Consider the following 17,217-nt stretch of genomic DNA (forward strand, 5'->3'; position numbering starts at 1 on the left):
AACCACCATGAAAAGTAAAACGTTTTAATATGGAACGAGCGCTTTCACGCACACACAGGTGCGCTTCATCAGGTTACAATTAAACAAAAGAAACCTCTCTCTTATATACAAGAACAAGTATCAATTAAACAATTAGTAAAACAATAATCATACAATTAAAACAATAGTCATTCTGCAGTTTAAAGAGACAAGTTCTTAATGATTTATAGCGCCCATACTCAAGCATATAAACTCAATTGCCAATCTGTTCCCCAAAGTCAGTCACCAACAAAGTTTATAAAAATATATAATATACATTATAAATCAGACACACTCTCAGAAGAAAGATTTCTCTGTGCATCATTCATAGATCCGAGTGACAAAATTCGTCAATCCATATATCACTGTGGACCAAAAACAACGTTTGCTGAATCAATTAACATAAGCAGACGTGTTGGTTAAAAGCCTCAATATAACATGTTTAACCTTTAATAATAATGCCAAAAAATCACTATTTACTACTTAGCCATACAGTGTATTGGCTAAGTAGAGAAGAAACCATACTTCATAAAGAATGGTAATCCATCATAAATTAGGTTAAAATTGTTCCGCTATTTGCGTGATCATGTTCAGAAACTTTCTTAAAGATATATACACAATAAAACCATATTTACAAATGCCTAATATCAACAGGCTAACAATGAACATCAAATGTAATGATATCAATTTTATCAAAATTCAAGGGCATTAAAGATGCATAAAATTAAGACTTAACATCAATATATACTTGGAGTACATGTTCATACTCATATTCTATGTGCCTATCTATTTTCATGGTGCACATTTCAATTAATATCATTTAAGCTGCTTAAAATCATACATTGATCTAATGGTTGAACTGCTGAAATAATGCCATACACATGTCAATACATAAGCAAAAAATATTAACATGAACTCATACGATCAAAACCATACAAATATATACCATTCTTGTATATGATAAACAGTGATTACCAAAATACAAAAATACACCAATATGTGAATCTGGATCATGTATAGAAACACCAAGAAAAAAATGGCATATAATATGAAGAGCTATAATATAAAGGCCAAGGTATATTCAGAAAATTGTGTGTAACAACCTATAATTATTTGTAGATATTTGATATGAGTAAGTTGAATGAACAAAGAAGGTACAGAGCATGTCATGAAGATCCTAAAAGGACAGGACGGATACTAACCATCGAATTGAGTCCTGGTTGGACATGGGCTTTTAGTCTCAGTATCCATCTTAATTCAAACATCTCAATGGTGCCTATGTGGTCCCCTTCTCTTCTGTTGGGGTTTATAACCTGCAAAACCAAAAAGCTAAAACTATGCTGGGGTCTATCATGGCAATGCATAGCTAAGGCATTTGTAAGATTAATCTTCTTTATATCGTAAACATGATTGTAAATACGATCCTTAAATCTACGCGATGTCATCCCCACATAGTATGCATCACATTGATTGCAGGTCGCCAGGTAGATGACATTTTGTGTATCACATGTGGCATAGAAGGTAGGTTTGAAAACCATATTTATACCTGAGATGTCAAAATTTTGAGTCTTATTAATGTATTTACATGACGAGCATCTACCACATGCATAAGTACCTGTTTTAAAATTCGCTCTTATATCAACGGGAGCAACATCTAATTTTTCTTTGCAAAGTAGCCTCTTAACATTTAGGCAGTTATTAAACCTAAATGTAGGTTTTTTCCCAACCAGTTGTAATAGAAAAGGGTCCAAGAGCAGTATCTTCCAATTTCCTCTAATGATCTTAATTAGTTGCTCGACATCATTGGTGTATTTAATTCCATATGCAATGCCCTTCCTACTCTCTCTTCTATAGGGAATATAACCTTCCCTTCTTCTGTGTGTTGGCATTTCAAATAAAGTGTTTGTTACACTACTAATTAATTCAACCGGATAGCCCCTATCTATAAAATATTCTGTTTGATGTTTTATTAATTCCATAGCATCCTGCTCATTGCTACATAATCTAAATATTCTAGTCATCTGGCCTTTCACAATGTTACGAAACACATGACGTGGATGTAAACTATCATAATGAAGGATACTATTTTTCCAACATAGTTTTCTATACAAGGTGGTAGTTAAGCTGTTATTATTCTCCTTTGTAATGGTGATATCCAAAAAGTTTGCACTTGTAAGGGAACATTCATATGTAAAGCTGAAAAATGAGGTAGTAGAGTTCATATAACATATGAACTCCTTCAACATGTCTATACCTCCATTCCAAAGCATCAAAACGTCATCTACAAAGCGTCTGTATAGGATGACATTGATAAACCTAGGGTCATTAAATATAAAGTCTTTCTCCCATTTATAGACCACTAAGTTAGCGTATGCATTGGCACAGGGAGTGCCCATGGCTACTCCCCATGTCTGTGCATACATTTTGTGGTCAAATAAGAAGATGTTATTATTCAGAATCAGATCCAGTAGGCAACAGATGTTCATTATCTCATTACTGTCAATGGTACCAAGCTCAACAAGATGAGATCTTACTGCATCAAGACCATAATCATTAGGGATGCTGGTAAATAAACTTTTAATGTCCAGCGTAACTAATAGGTCATCCAAAAGGTCATAAGAATTCTTTAATATAGTAGGGACAACATTAACCATAGCCCCTAATTTAGATTGCACATATAGAGAGGCATTTTCCGTGACCCAGTGTTCACCTGATACTATTGGCTGTAATGGAGGGGGATCTTCATTTTTATACAGCTTGGGTAATCCCTTAATTAAGGGAATAAGGGGGGAATCTATCATTAGAAAGTCATAGAGTACTTTATCTATAGATCTGGTCATAAGCAAATCATATATTGTATCATGTACATAGTTAATGATAGATGTTATTTTTGATCTATCTATAACCTTATACGCCTTATCATTATTAAGCATATTGTACATTAGTTCTTTATAGAAACAAGTATCTAACGCAACAATCCCCCCTCCCTTATCAGCCTAAAAACTAAACCCGTATCATGACAGCGATTATCCAAGGAACACCTCTGTGCATGATTCAGATTTACAAAGATACCCTTATGTTTCTCCTGTTCATAGTACAAATAAAATTCACGTTCACATGCACGCATGAAACATTCAACAGACTGCGGCATTGGAGGTATATAACAACTTTTCCTTTTACATAGTTGGGTTTTATAATTAAAGTCAACATTGTCAGATAAATTGTCCTTGAACAATACCTTCAGCGACAGTTTTCTTGCAAAAAGGCGTAGGCCTATGAGAGTATCGGACAGCGTACTTCCTTTAGAAGGGATGAACGATAAACCTTTATTCAGAATGCATTGTTCGTCTGCTGAAAAAATCCTGGAGGTCAAATTAAAGAATAGGCAGTTCAATTCCTTGCTTTCCTTCTCCGTTCTGGCGTTTCCCCTGACATCTTTCTTTTCATTCTTCCCCGACTGACTGAGCGCGTGCGTACTGCGCTCTTGTAAGGAAGGGGGAAGTTTAAAGGCACGGGTGCAACAAAGATGTTATTCGAATTGTTAGCCTTAGGTTTGGCACCCAAGTTATCAATATTGGTCAGACCCTGTTGATTACAGGGTAAGGAAGTATTAGATTGACCGGACTCCCGGTCAATGGTATCACCTACTTGGCTATCGACCATCGAACGGGCAACAAAAAGTTCAGCAGAAGCATCAGGCTCATTGCTCATCATCTGTGAGGCTTCAGATGCATGGACAGTCTCAGATCCTTCTTTTTGATTAACTCTTGGCCAAACAAAGATGCGACCCAGTTGGAAATCCTGGTAGTCGCGTCTTAACTTCTTGAGTTTTATTTGCTCTAATTTGTTACTGTAGAGGGCTAGTTGCTTATTCATATTATGTATTTTTGAAGTACAAAACTCAGTTTGGTAGTTCATAGTAAGAAATTTATGTTGTTCCTCTACCTTAATTAAGAGCTCGGCCTCAATAGGTGAAAAATAGTCCAGTAACAAATGTATATACTTGTTGCCGAACTCGATGTTAAGCTGCTGCCACTTCCGTAGTAGCTCCGGGTGGCTGTCCCCGTAGCTCGGCATACACAAAACCCGCATGCCACGGGAGACAACCTTAAAATGAAGACAGGCTTGCAGATGTCTCTTTTGCCAAACAAGCCTATGCAGGCGATACAAATCATTCTCTAGGTTTCTCAGCCGGCCAAAAAAGTCATGTAGATTTTCATTACTATTAGCAGTATTTACAGGTGCATCACATTTGACATCCAAATTCAAAAGCGGATTGTCTTTTTGATAAAACAAACAGTTCCAACTATCGGTTCCCGAAGTACCTGTTGGGTTGTAGTCTAATTCAATATTAGGCATATCCATCATGTAACGGTCGGCTAAGCACAAGAACAGCAAAACTATTAGCAGCAAACAAATACCGACCATCCAAAGGTTCCTTCCACCACAGTAGTCAAACAAACTGAAGATAAGTAAAACTGCAAGGAACCACCATGAAAAGTAAAACGTTAAGTAAAAAATTTCTTGAAGTAAGTAGTCAGTTGTTTTTGCTTGTCTGGCGTGAGATAAGCCATGTGGGGAGTTGTATTTAAGCTTACACCCAGGAATATTATCTCTTGAAAGGGCACTAGTTTTGATTTCTTTTCATTTACTGTGTATCCTAGGCCAATTAGTAATCTCTTTACAAACGCCAGCTGCTTTAGAAAAGTGTCTTTGTTCTCTACTTGAATTAGGCAGTCGTCCAAGTAGGGATATATTTGAATTCCTTTTTGTCTGCAAAACGCAATTACTGGAGCCAGGCATTTTGTAAAGACTCTGGGCACAGTAGATAAGACAAAGGGCAGTGCAGAGAAATGGTAATGCATTGAGCCAGCTATGAATCTGAGGTATCTTCTGCAAGATTGTCTGATTGGGACATGCAGGTATGCCTCTTTTAGGTCCAAATTTACAAGCTAAGCCCTCTTGCCCAACATGGGCAGTAGCTGCTGATGAGTCAACATCTTGAATTTTGGAACTTCCAGAAATGTATTTAGTATAGACAGGTCCAGAATTGGTCTCCAGGTTTTGTCCTTCCTGGGTACTAGGAAAAGTTTGGAGTAAAATTCTTGCCCCTGCTCTTGTTGTGGTACTTGCTGAATGGCCCTCATGTCCATGAGGGCTGTAATTTGTTTTTGTGCCCCTGCCCATTGATTGTGTGGCAGATCTGGCATGCCCTTTGACCTTGGTAGTGTGTGAAAATGGAACCTGCAGCCTTGGGACACTATGTTCAGGACCCATTTGTCTTGGGTAACGATTTGCCAATTTGATGAAAAAAGTGCTAGTTTTCCCCCTAAGGGGGCTGTCAAAAGAAAACGGTTTGGAACTGGTAGAGGAAAGTCATTGGGACTGTTTCCTGTAAGGCTGTGATTTGTCTTCTCCGCTTTTGGAGGTAGGAGCACCCCATTGTTTAGGCCTGTATGAGCCTTGGGGCTGAGATCTGTTTCTGGGACGCCTGTATCTGCCTCTTTGTGGTCTGTCTGAGACTGGAAACAACCAATTTTTAGAAGGCCAGTTCCTGCTAAACCTGGGTGGCTGCACCTGTAAGAAATCCTGGACTGTCTGTATGGATTTTGCTTTATCCTCGATTTTTTTCAGCACCTCTTCTGCTTTAGTACCAAACAAAGTATCATGCTGTAATGGTGCATCTAATAATTTTGCTTTAACATGATCAGGCAGATTTTGTTCCTTTAACCAAGCATGCCTTCTAATAACAGAACCTGTAACAGCGGCCCTGCAAGAGGCCTCCAGTGAATCATTACCACATTGCAACGTATGCTTTCCCACTTGTTTAGTTGCCTGCAATTCCTTGTTCTCTGAACATTCAGTATTTGTCAACATTTTCTGTTTAAGTAGTGACATTAAATATTGCTGATATTTAAGCATATGAAATTGACAATTTAAAGCCCTTACAGCCAGGGTGGCAGAAGTGTAAACTTTTTTCCCCCATCTGTCTAGAGCCCTAGAATCCATATCAGAGGGGACAGGTTTTTTTGCAGTGGAAGCTTTAACCCCCTTGGGACCCTGAGATATAGTGTCTGGGTCAGCAGCGGGGTTTTTATATAGGAATTTATGAGAATCCGGGACACTGTAGTATCTGTCTGGCTTAGCAGGTGCAGGGGGTAAAGAGTCAGGGGACAGTCCGGACTCTGAAAATACATCATCTACAATGTCTAGAACAGGGGGAATAGCAAGGGGTCTGTGCTGAGGAAGAAGCAGGACGTCTCTGAGCCTTTTCTTAGATTCAGAATAATCTTGACTCTCCCAGTGGAAATGCTCCCTCATAGTATGCAGTGTTTCCCCAAAAGAGTAGTCCTCAGGAGGAGAGGCTGAAGGAATGGATTATTCAGCATCAGAATCCTCATAGGGAAGCATGGAATAATCCTGTTCAGAAGAGGAATCAGAGGAAATAGAAACCTGATCAGAAGAATCATACTCTGTCTCTTGCCTAGGCCTCTTATCAGGAGGGGGATGGGAGCCCCTGATCAAGGTAATTAGGTCTTCGGCCATTTTGAGCATCTGTTTTTTAGGCATGGAATTCTGAATAGGAGAATGCTGTACTTGTTTCTTTGTCTTTAGAGCTGCTTTAGTCTTTGTCTTTGAAGCTGAAGATGGCTTAACATATAGTTGTGTAGGTCTGAAGACACCCTCAAAAGCCGATGCCTGCTCAGCGGCTCCAGACCCATCTGAGGGAATGATTTCCGAGTGTCCAATTCCTTGAGTTTCCAGAGGCCCAGTCGGCTCCACGTGGGAGTCGGTAGCGGCCTGTGGCTCTGAGGTAGTGGGCGCCAGGGGCTGCGAAAGCACCTCACTGAGAACCGGCGACTGGCCTAGAAGAGGCTTCGTCGGTTTTGGACCTCGGATGCCTATCCTTGTCCTTGCGTTTTTTGCAAACTCCGGTTGTCGGCTGTCCCGCCGGCATTATATAATGGAATCTTCGGCCAAAGTAATGAAATGTAAAATCAAACCGACGCTCGATAGTGCGTTGGTTAAATCTAGCACAAAACCGACAGCTAGCAATGTTGTGATCAGGGCCTAGGCAAGGAATACAGTAAGAGTGAAAATCCTTATGAGGTATTTGCTTTCCACAAGAAATACAATTGTTAACTTTTTCTGACATCGGTCTGGAGCAAGAAAAACGTTTCCCCAATGGGGTACTTGGCTTTAATGAAGACTTTGGTTCTGAAATTCAGATGTGAAAATCTCAGGAGTCGGCTGACCGTCACTTGCGAACTTCTTTTGCTTCGGGCACTGCACGGCAAGAAAGACTGAAGAAAATGGCGTCAGCTGCATCTTTTATACCCCTGGCGCACTGACGTCAGGAAGAGGTGACAGCAACTGACGCTGGACCTAGACTTTGGAATTCTGGCCGACTGCGGGTAGCCTGCCAGCAGGATAACCCAAGAGTAATGACTGCAACAGTGAAACATGATGAACATAAGGGAAACACAAGGTATCTTAAGCGAAACTTCTAGGTAAAATGGGAATGACAGTCAAAGATGGGAGGGACCTAACAGGAGCAGAACAGATTGAGAAAAGTGGCAGGAATATATAAACGTACTATACAAATAGTACTCCAACATGACAGACACATACAGTGGTGTGTTCACTGATCTTGAGCCAGACATCTTACTGAGTGATGTTATGGGCCCTAGAATACCTTGCTCATACAATGGCTGCAGAAGTGATGGAATTCCAGCTGAACTGTTCCTGAAAAAATGTTTTTACAACACTGCTTGGAGTTTTCCAGCAAATTTGGAAAACAGGACCGTGTCCACTGGATTGGAAAAGGTCAGTTTATATTCCAATCCCCACAAAAGGGCAATTCTAAAGAATGCTCAAATTATCAAACAACTGCACTTGTCTAATATACTAGCAAGGTAATGCTCCAAATTTTAGAAACTACACTCCAGTGATATATGTATCAAGAGCTGCCAGATGTCCAGGCTGCTTTTAGAAGTTGCAGAAGTACAAGGGATCAAACGGCCAACATCCTCTTGATAATGGACAAAATAAGGGAATTCCAGAACATTTTTCTCTTCTACTTTATTGAGTACCCTAAAACTTTTGACTGTGTCAATCATAAAAAACTGTTGCGAGTTCTTAGAGAAATGTGGATACTAGTTCACACTACTTGCCTCCTTAGGAATTTGTATGCAGAACAACAGCAGGTATTAGAACTGAATATGGTACAACTGACTTGCTCAGGACTGGAAAATAAGTATGACAAGGCTGCATATTGTCACCCTGTTTTTTCAATGTATATGCTGAATATTTCATGCAAAATGCTGGCTTAGCACTCTGGAAGTGAAGAAGAGTTCAAGACCCTGTTGATGAAGGTGAAAGTAGAAGGGTCAAAGGTTGGCTTGTTAAACATCAAAATAAATTATGAGTAGGTCATCCAGTCCTATCAGTTACTTCACAATAGATGGTGAAGAAGTGGAGACAGTGACAGATTTTTTCTTGGGCTCAAAGATCTCTGCAGATGGTGACTGCAGTCACGAAATTAAAAGGTGCATGCTTTTTCGAAGGAAAACTATGGCAAATCTGAATAATATTTTATTTTAAAGAACAAAGACATCTCATTGTCAGCAAAGGTACATATAGTTAATGCTATGTTTTTCCAGAAATAATATGGCTGTGAGAACTGGACTATTAAGTGAGGCTAAGCTCTGGAAAACTGTTTTTTTATCCGTGGTGCAGGAGAAAACGTCTGAGAATTCTGAGGACTTTAAAAAATTAAACCAGTAAATGCTTAAGGAAAATACACTGGAAAGCCTGAAAAGAAAGCTAAAACTCACATACTTTCATCACATAATGCGAAGACAAGGTTCACTAGAGAAAAAAAGAAGTTATGTTCTTACCATAATGTTCCATCTGTATTGTCGATCTTCATTCATTGACTGTTGGGTTCGGTTCCTTTCCTCAGAACCAATTTGGCCGTTATATCAAGCTTGTGCCAGCCAGAAACTCTCAAGCCAAGGCTACCCATACTTCCTCTCTTACCTTCACCTCGAATCAAGTTTTGCCCATTAAGTAGAAAAATCACTGAAACTTTGTCTGAGCAACAACCCTAACAGAATGCCAGGAATAGTTCCAAACCTCCAGGAGTCTTTTGGAGGGGGTAGGAGAGTGGGATGTCATGAATGAATGAAGATTGACAACACAGATGGAACGTTATAGTAAGAACATAACTTCTTTATCTGATGTTGTCAATCTTCACTCATTCTTGACTGTTGGGACATAGTCCTTAGCTACTTTAGACCTCGGAAGGCCCTAGGGAAGGATATTCCAGAGCACCCATAGAGCAAAAGGATGCACTTCCCCTGGAGACCGTATCCAATTTGTAATGAGTGATAAAGGTATGGGGAGTAGCCCAAGTTGTGGCTGCACATATATCATCCATAGAAGCTCTGGAATGAAAGGATACTGAGCTGGAAACAGATCTGGTAGAATGAGCCCTAACTTTTCTTGATAAGTCTTGCTTATTTTGACCACAAATTGAAGTAAGGCAATCTCTTAACCATTTTGACAGAGTGACTTTTGAAACTGATTTGCCCAGTCTAGTACCTGAAAAGGATAGAAACAATTGGTCCGATTTTCTAAATGATTTTGTTCTAACCAAATTAAATGTAATTGTCTATGTCCATCCAATAAATGCAAACAATATTCTCCCTTGTTTGAGAAATTTGGAAAGGACCGGTAAATCTATGGTCTGATTAATACTGGAATCTGACACTACTTTAGGTAGAAAGGAGGGGTTAGTTCTGAGTGATACTCTCTCTTTGTAAAAAAATGATGCACGGACGTTTTACAGACAGAGCCTGCAATTCTGAAATTCTCCTGGCCGACGTGATGGCTACCAGGAAAGTACAGATGTGTACACTTACCATAAATGTAGATATTCGAGTGTATTCACTGTTGCAGTCATTACATTTGGATAATCTGCTGTAAGGTTGCCCTCAGTCAGCCTGATTAACAAAGTCTTGGGTCCTGCATCATTTGCTGTCCCTTCTTCCATGACGTCAGGGGTATAAAAACATGCAGCCGATGCGATTACATCAGTTTTTCTTGCCCCAGATGTCAGCTGCCCCCCCAAATGGGGAGCAAAATATACATGAAATTAAAAACACAAAAATATACCTCCAAGCAAAAGCAAATACACCAAAAAGGCTTTTAAGCACAGTAAAAGAAAGTAGAGGTATAGTAAAAGAAAAACAGGGGGCTGGAGAGAGGGTAACCAAGACTGCAACAGTGAATACACTCGAACATCTACATTTATGGTAAGTGTACACAACTGTACTATGTTCTTTGTGTTTCACTGTTGCAGTCATTACATTTGGGTAGATTCCCAAAGCCATGGTTGGGAGGATGGATTTATACAGCATTAGGACCAGCTATAAGGCCCTTCAAAACAGCAGTGGCAAAGCCAGCTCTGGATTTAGAGAAAATTGGTAAGTGATAATGCTTGGTGAAAGTATGAACTGAACTCCAGGTAGCAGCTTCTAGAACATCCCTGGTAGGAACACCTCTGAGAAAGGCTGTAGAAGTAGATGCAGCCCTGGTGGAATGAGATCTGATCCCCTGAGAGATAGGTTTTCCATGGTGCTTATAGCAGAAATGAATGCAATGTCTTATCCATTTAGAAATGGTTTGTTTTGAAATAGCCTTCCTCTCTGCCCCTGCAGCAAATGCTACCAGCAGTTGGTCAGATTTTCTTCGAGATTTAGTCCTGTCCAAGTAGAATCTTAGTTGTCTGTGTACATCCAATGAATGCAGAATCCGCTCCCCCTTGTTCTGTGGATTGGGAAAGAAAGTTGGCAAATGAATGGACTGATTAAGAGCCACACTGGATACCACCTTGGGCATGAAGGATGGATTGGTCCTGAGTGACACCCTGTCCGCATGAAAGATGATGAAAGGCTCCACTGCCATAAGGGCCTGTAATTCAGATATCCTTCTAGCTGAAGTGATTGCTAAAAGGAAGGCTGTTTTCCAGGAAATAAATTTTAAGTCTGCAGTAGCAGCTGGCTCGAAAGGAGGTAGAGTGAATTTCTCCAATACAAAGTTAATGTCCCAGGCAGGGGTTGGAGCTCTCCTGGGTAGTCTCAAGTTTTTGGCCGCTCAGAGATACTGCTTGAGCAGAGGATGAGGGAAGAGGGGGATTCTGTGTTGTAATGAGCTGAAATGGCTGAGGCATGGATTTTAATGGAGGAAAAAGACAGGCCCTTGTGAAGCATCTCGGTTAAGTATTGCAAAATCTGAGGTAAATTGTGCGCTGCTGTGGTCATCCCTTGAGCTTGATACCAGACACAGAATCTTTTCCCTTTGTCAGCATAAGATTTTCTAGTACTAGGTCTTCTCGCCTCCAAAATGACATCCATCACAGGTTTGCTGAGGGATGCTAAGGGGGAATTTAAATGAATAGCCAAGCTGCAAGATTCAATGTTTGGAGCTGAGGGTGCAGAATTCTCCTGCTGAGACAGTAAGGAAGGTGTCTGAGGCAGGTGCCATGGAGAAATTTGTGACACACTGCGCAGGAGTGGGTACCAGTGTTGGTGTGGCCAGTCTGGAGCAATCAAAATCATTTTTGGTTTGTCCTGCTTGACTTTTAGTAGAACTTTGGAGAGCAGAGGCAGAGGGGGAAAGGCATCGACTGATAGGTTTTTCCAGCTGAAGGACAGAGCATCCACTTTCCAGGCTTTTTTGTGAGGAGTTCTTGTGCAAAATTTGTCCAACTGGTAGTTCTGGGGCGAGACAAAAAGATCTATGTCTGGGCTCCCCCATTTGCTTGTCCACATGTTGAAAATCTGTGACTCCAGTTTCCATTTGTGTGGGTCCATGAGATTTCTGCTTAGTTCGTCTGCCACAATATTCAGCTTTCCTGGCAGGAATTGAGCTTGTAGTTGTATTTAGTAGCTCAAGGGCATGTTCCACAATGCCATGGCTAGTCTGCAGAGGGGGTAGGAATGTGTACCCCCCTGCTTGTTTATGTACCACATAACCATGGTGTTGTCCGTCTTTACCATTAGTTGTCCTGGATGAAGGTAGTCCTTGAAAGCTGTCAGAGCATTCTGTACAGCTAGCATTTCTTTTTGACTGATATGAAGGTGCATTTGATTTGGGGTCCATTTGCCCTGAATGCAATTCCCTGCCAGATGAGGCACCCCCCCCCCCCCCCCCCCATGCATAGTCTGATGCGTCTGTAGTTAGGGTTTGGGCGGCAGGGGGTGGTGTGAATGGTAGTCCCTTGTTTTGGTGGCAGGCCTCTGCCCACCATAAGAACTCTAGGCGCAGGCAAGGTATGATAGGAATCATTGTTTCAAGGCTGTGACAATGCTGACTCCATAAACTTTTATGTACCACTGAAGTTTCCTCATATGCAGTCTTGCATATGGAATTAGAAGAATGCAGGAGGCCATGAACCCCAAGGCTTGCATTATTTGTCTTGCAGATAGCAGGGATTTTGTGGCCACCTGTTTGAAGTAAGTCACCAAATGAATTTGCTTCTCTGGTGTAAGGAAAGCCATCTGGGTAGTTGTATTCAAGCTTGCACCCAGGAATGTAATTTTTTGAGAGGATACCAGTTGTGATTTATTTTCGTTTATGGTGTACCCTAGACAACTTGAAACCCTTTTTAGAAACGCCAGATGTTTTAGAAGAGTGGCCCGGTTTTCTGTCTGAATTAGACAATTGTCCAGGTATGGATATATTTGAATATTTCTTTGCCTGAAAAATGCAATTACTGGAGCCAGGCACTTTGTGAATACCCTGGGTGCAGTAGACAAGCCAAAGGGCAGTGCAGAGAACTGATAATGCAAGTAGCCTGCTTTGAAGCGTTGGTATCTTCGGCAAGATTCCCTGATTGGGATATGTAGGTAAGCCTCTTTTAAATCTAGAGTTGCCAACCAGGCATCCTTGCCTAGCGTAGGAAGTAACTGGTGAAGAGTGAGCATCTTGAATTTTGGAATGTCCAGAATAGAGTAGATAAGTCCAGAATTGGACGCCATGATTTGTCTTTTCTGGGTAACAGGAAAAGTCTTGAATAGATACCTTGACCCTTTTCCTCTTCTGGTACTAGTTGAATAGCCCCCACGCTCATGAGGGAAAGTATTTGTTTCTGGGCCTCTGCCCACTGATTTGGGGGCAGGTCTGGCAATCCGTTTGGAATTGGCAACGCGGGGAAATGAAATCTGTATCCCTGGGATACTGTATTTAAAACCCATTTGTCCTGGGTTATAAGTTGCTATTTTTTTGCATGAAGTGCCAGTTTTCCCCCCAAAGCGGCGGCAAAAGATAAGTGCTTGGTAAGTGTAAAGGGAAGTAATTGAGACTGCTTACCATAGGGAGGTTTCTTGTTGTTTCCAGATTTGGAAGAGGAGGCACCCCATTGTTTTGTTGTGAAAGTCCCTTGGGACTGAAACCTGGACCCTTTGGAATGTCTGGGTTTGACTTGAGTGGCTCTTGAAGGAACTGGAAAGGACCAGTTCTTAGTAGGCCAGTGCCTACTAAATCTTGGAGGTTGCACTTGTAAGAAATCTTTCACAGTTTGCATAGATTTAGCTTTATTTTCCATCTTTTTTAGAACTTCTTCAGCCTTATTACCAAAGAGACAGTCCTGTTGGAAAGGAGCATCCGACAATTTTGCTTTAACATGATCAGGCAGAGTTTGCTCTTTGAGCCAAGCATGCTTTCTTAGCACAAACTCAATTACAGCAGCCCTGCAAGAGGCCTCCAAAGAATCAAAACCACATTGCAAAGTATGTTTTCCAACTTGTTCAGCTGAATGCAAAAGATCCTGCAAATTTTTATTTTCCACACAGTCAGAAATCAACATAAATTTCTGTTTAAGCAGTCCCATGATATGCTGCTGATATTTTAACATAGGAAATTGAAAGTTTAAAGCCCTGACTGCCAAGGTTGCAAAAGCGTCCTGGAATCTCTATAAAAAGGGGTAGGATTTTTAGCAGTAGAAGCCTTAATGCCCTTGGCACCCTGAGAAATGGTTTCAGGATCCGCAACAGGATTTTTGAAAAGGAATTTGTGGGAGTCAGGAACCCTGTAGTATCTGTCTGGCTTACAAGGAGCCGGAGGCAGAGAATCAGATGCCATACTAGATTCTGAAAAAAACATCAACAATGTTTAGAACAGAAGGTATAGCCAAAGGCCTATGCTGAGGAAGGAGAAGAAAATCCCCAAGTCTCTTTTTAGATTCAGAGAAATCCTGACTTTCCCAGTGGAAATGTTCACTTAAGGTATGTAAAGTTTCCCCAAAAGAAAAATCCTCAGGGGGAGAAGCAGAAAGAATGGGATCTTCTGCATCAGAGTTCTCATAAGTAGGTATAGACAATTCCTGTTCATTAGAAGAGTCAGAAGAAATAGAATCCTGTTCAGGAGATTCATAGTCAATATCTTGCCTAGGCCTCTTAGAAGGGGGGGGGGGGGGGTTGGCTGCCCCTGAACAGAGTAATTAAATCTTCAGCCATTTTGATAATTTGTTTTTTAGGCATAGGGGCCTGAACATGTGGCCTAGGCGTTGGTTTTTTAGACATAGGTCGAGATTTTGGCCGTAGTTATGAAGATGGAGTCGGTCTAATATACAAATCTGTAGGCCTAAAAACACCCTCAGAAGCCGCTGCCTGCACAGCGGCTCCAGACCCATCCAAGGTAGAGACATCCGCGGGTTCCACAATTGAAGCATCTCGCGGCATACCGGACTCCGAATGGGTCTCAGTAGAGGCCTGAGAATTAGAAGTAGCAGGTATCAGGGGCTGCGAAAGTGCCTCACTGAGTACCGGCGAACTGGCGACTGGCTTATGAGAAGCGTCATTGGCAGTTTTGGACCTCAACAGCCTCTGTCTTTTTCTTTGCATTTTTTAGGTATTCCGGTAGTTGGATTGCTAACCGACGACATTTCTGGATAATTAAAGCGTGAGCCAAAATATTTAGAAGCAAAAATGTACCTACATTTGCGTTGATTAAATAAAGCACAGAACCGACAGCAAGGTACGTCGTGGTCAGGGCCTAGGCAAGGAATACAGTACAAATGGAAATCCTTATGAGGTACTTGCTTCCCACAAGTAATGCAATTATTAACTTTTACTGACATCGGTATGGAGTAGGAAAAAGTTTTCCATTGGGGTACTTAGTTTTTTAGTTGAAGACTTTGGACCTGAAACTCGAAAACGAAAATTTCAGGAGTCGGCCGACACTTGCGAACTGCTTCTGCTTCGGGCACAATGCGGCAAGAAAGACTGATGTAATGGCGTCAGCTGCATGTTTTATACCCCTGACAACCTGACATCATGGAAGAAGGGACAGCAACCGATGCAGGACCCAAGACTTTGTTATCAGGCCAATTGAGGACAACCTGCCAGCAAATTACCCAAATGTAATGACTGCAACAGTGAAACACGAAGAACATTAGAGTCTTCCAAGATAAAAAAATTGATATCACAGGTGGCTGCTCAGGACACCAAAGACAATCATAAGGTTTTTTTCAATTATGTTAGAAACCTGGGATGCAACTCCCAGACTTGTTCTGAGTTGATTCTAAATGACAAAAAATACACTGAACCCACAGACATCACCAATATCCTGGCAGACAGGTTCGGTGCAAGCTTCTCCACCCCCTCCCCCCCAAAAGAGCAAGTATCTATCCCGGCAGAGGGCTGCCTCCCAAACATCTCAGATGCTCAGGTGAAGGCTGCCCTCTCCAAAGCAAAAAACACTGCTTTCATGGGACCAGATGGTGTCCCAGGTTGCGCCCTACATGAACTCCAAGAGGAACTAATCCCTCAAATAAAACAGCTATACAATCTCAGCCTCACTACAGGATATGTGCCCACAGAATGGCGTACAGCAACAGTGGTCCCACTCCACAAAGGTGGAGCCTCTATGGACCCTGGAAACTATCGCCCCATAAGCCTGACTAGCTTAGTCTGCAAGGCTATGGAGAGGATCATCATGGAGCTCATAAACAAAGACATTGGGGACCTACAGACACTAGATCCTACCCAGTTCGGTTTTGTCAAGGGCAGATCCTGCCTTGTGAACCTGGTTGACTTCTTCGAAACAGTCACCAAAGCCATAGATGAAGGGAAGGTAGTCCACACAGCCTATCTGGACCTTGCAAAGGCATTTGTCACAATACCCCACTCGGGCATCATAGATAAGCTATCCAGCTTAAATATAAATCCCTATGTCACAAGATGGGTCGCAAACTGGCTCAAAGACAGAACCCACAGATTGAGAGTTGCTGAGGCATGTCCGACTTGAAACCAGTCACAAGTGGCTTCCCACAGGGTTCTGTCCTGGGACCACTCTTGTTCGGTATATACTTTTCCGAGGTACAGTCAAACGTGGGAGGACTATGGCTCACCAAGTTCGCAGACAACTGCAAACTGGGCGCCATAATCAACTCTCCAGCTGACACAAACATCCTTCAAAAAGGTCTCACAGAGACAGATAACTGGTGCCAGCGCCATGGTTTAAAGCTAAATGCCAAAAAATGTATACTCATACACTTTGGAAAAAACAATGTTCCCACAAATTACCACATAGGCGGAAACCCATTAAGTACAGAGAAAGTTATTAGGGACCTGGGGACCCAAGTTGATAGCAATCTCTCCTTTGAAAACCACATTGCCAAAGTGGTTAGAAAGACCTTCTACATAGCCCACCTCATCACGAAGGGTTTCACATCTAGATCAAGAGAAGTAATCGTGCCCCTTTATTCATCCCTCATCAGGCCCATCATAGAATACAATGCCTCTTTTGGGATGTACCTTACCCGACACCTGCAGCAATTAGAAAGACCCCAAAAGTATCTCACCAAGAGGATCAAGAATCTCAAACAGATGCCATATGCTGCTTGGTTAAAAAAACTCCAGCTCTACTCAGTTGCATACCGCCTACTTCGAGGCGATCTATGCCTGACATACAAAGCTATGTCAAATCCAGAATTAATGGACATGCTCCACCTCAGTAAATCTAATTCCCTTAGAGCCACACGCTCGAGGGACTTGAACCTCAGCACAGAAATAAATAGAACTTGCTGGAGGGACAGGTTCATAACCCAGAGGCTCCTTCGCTCTGGAATAGAATTCCAGTTCATGTCGTAGAGCACCTCACTGAATCTCTTCAAGAAGAATCTCGATATAT

This window comes from Protopterus annectens, chromosome 3.part0 (assembly GCF_019279795.1).
Source record: "Protopterus annectens isolate FY-2018-M chromosome 3.part0, PAN1.0, whole genome shotgun sequence".
NCBI classification, from domain to species: domain Eukaryota; kingdom Metazoa; phylum Chordata; order Ceratodontiformes; family Protopteridae; genus Protopterus; species Protopterus annectens.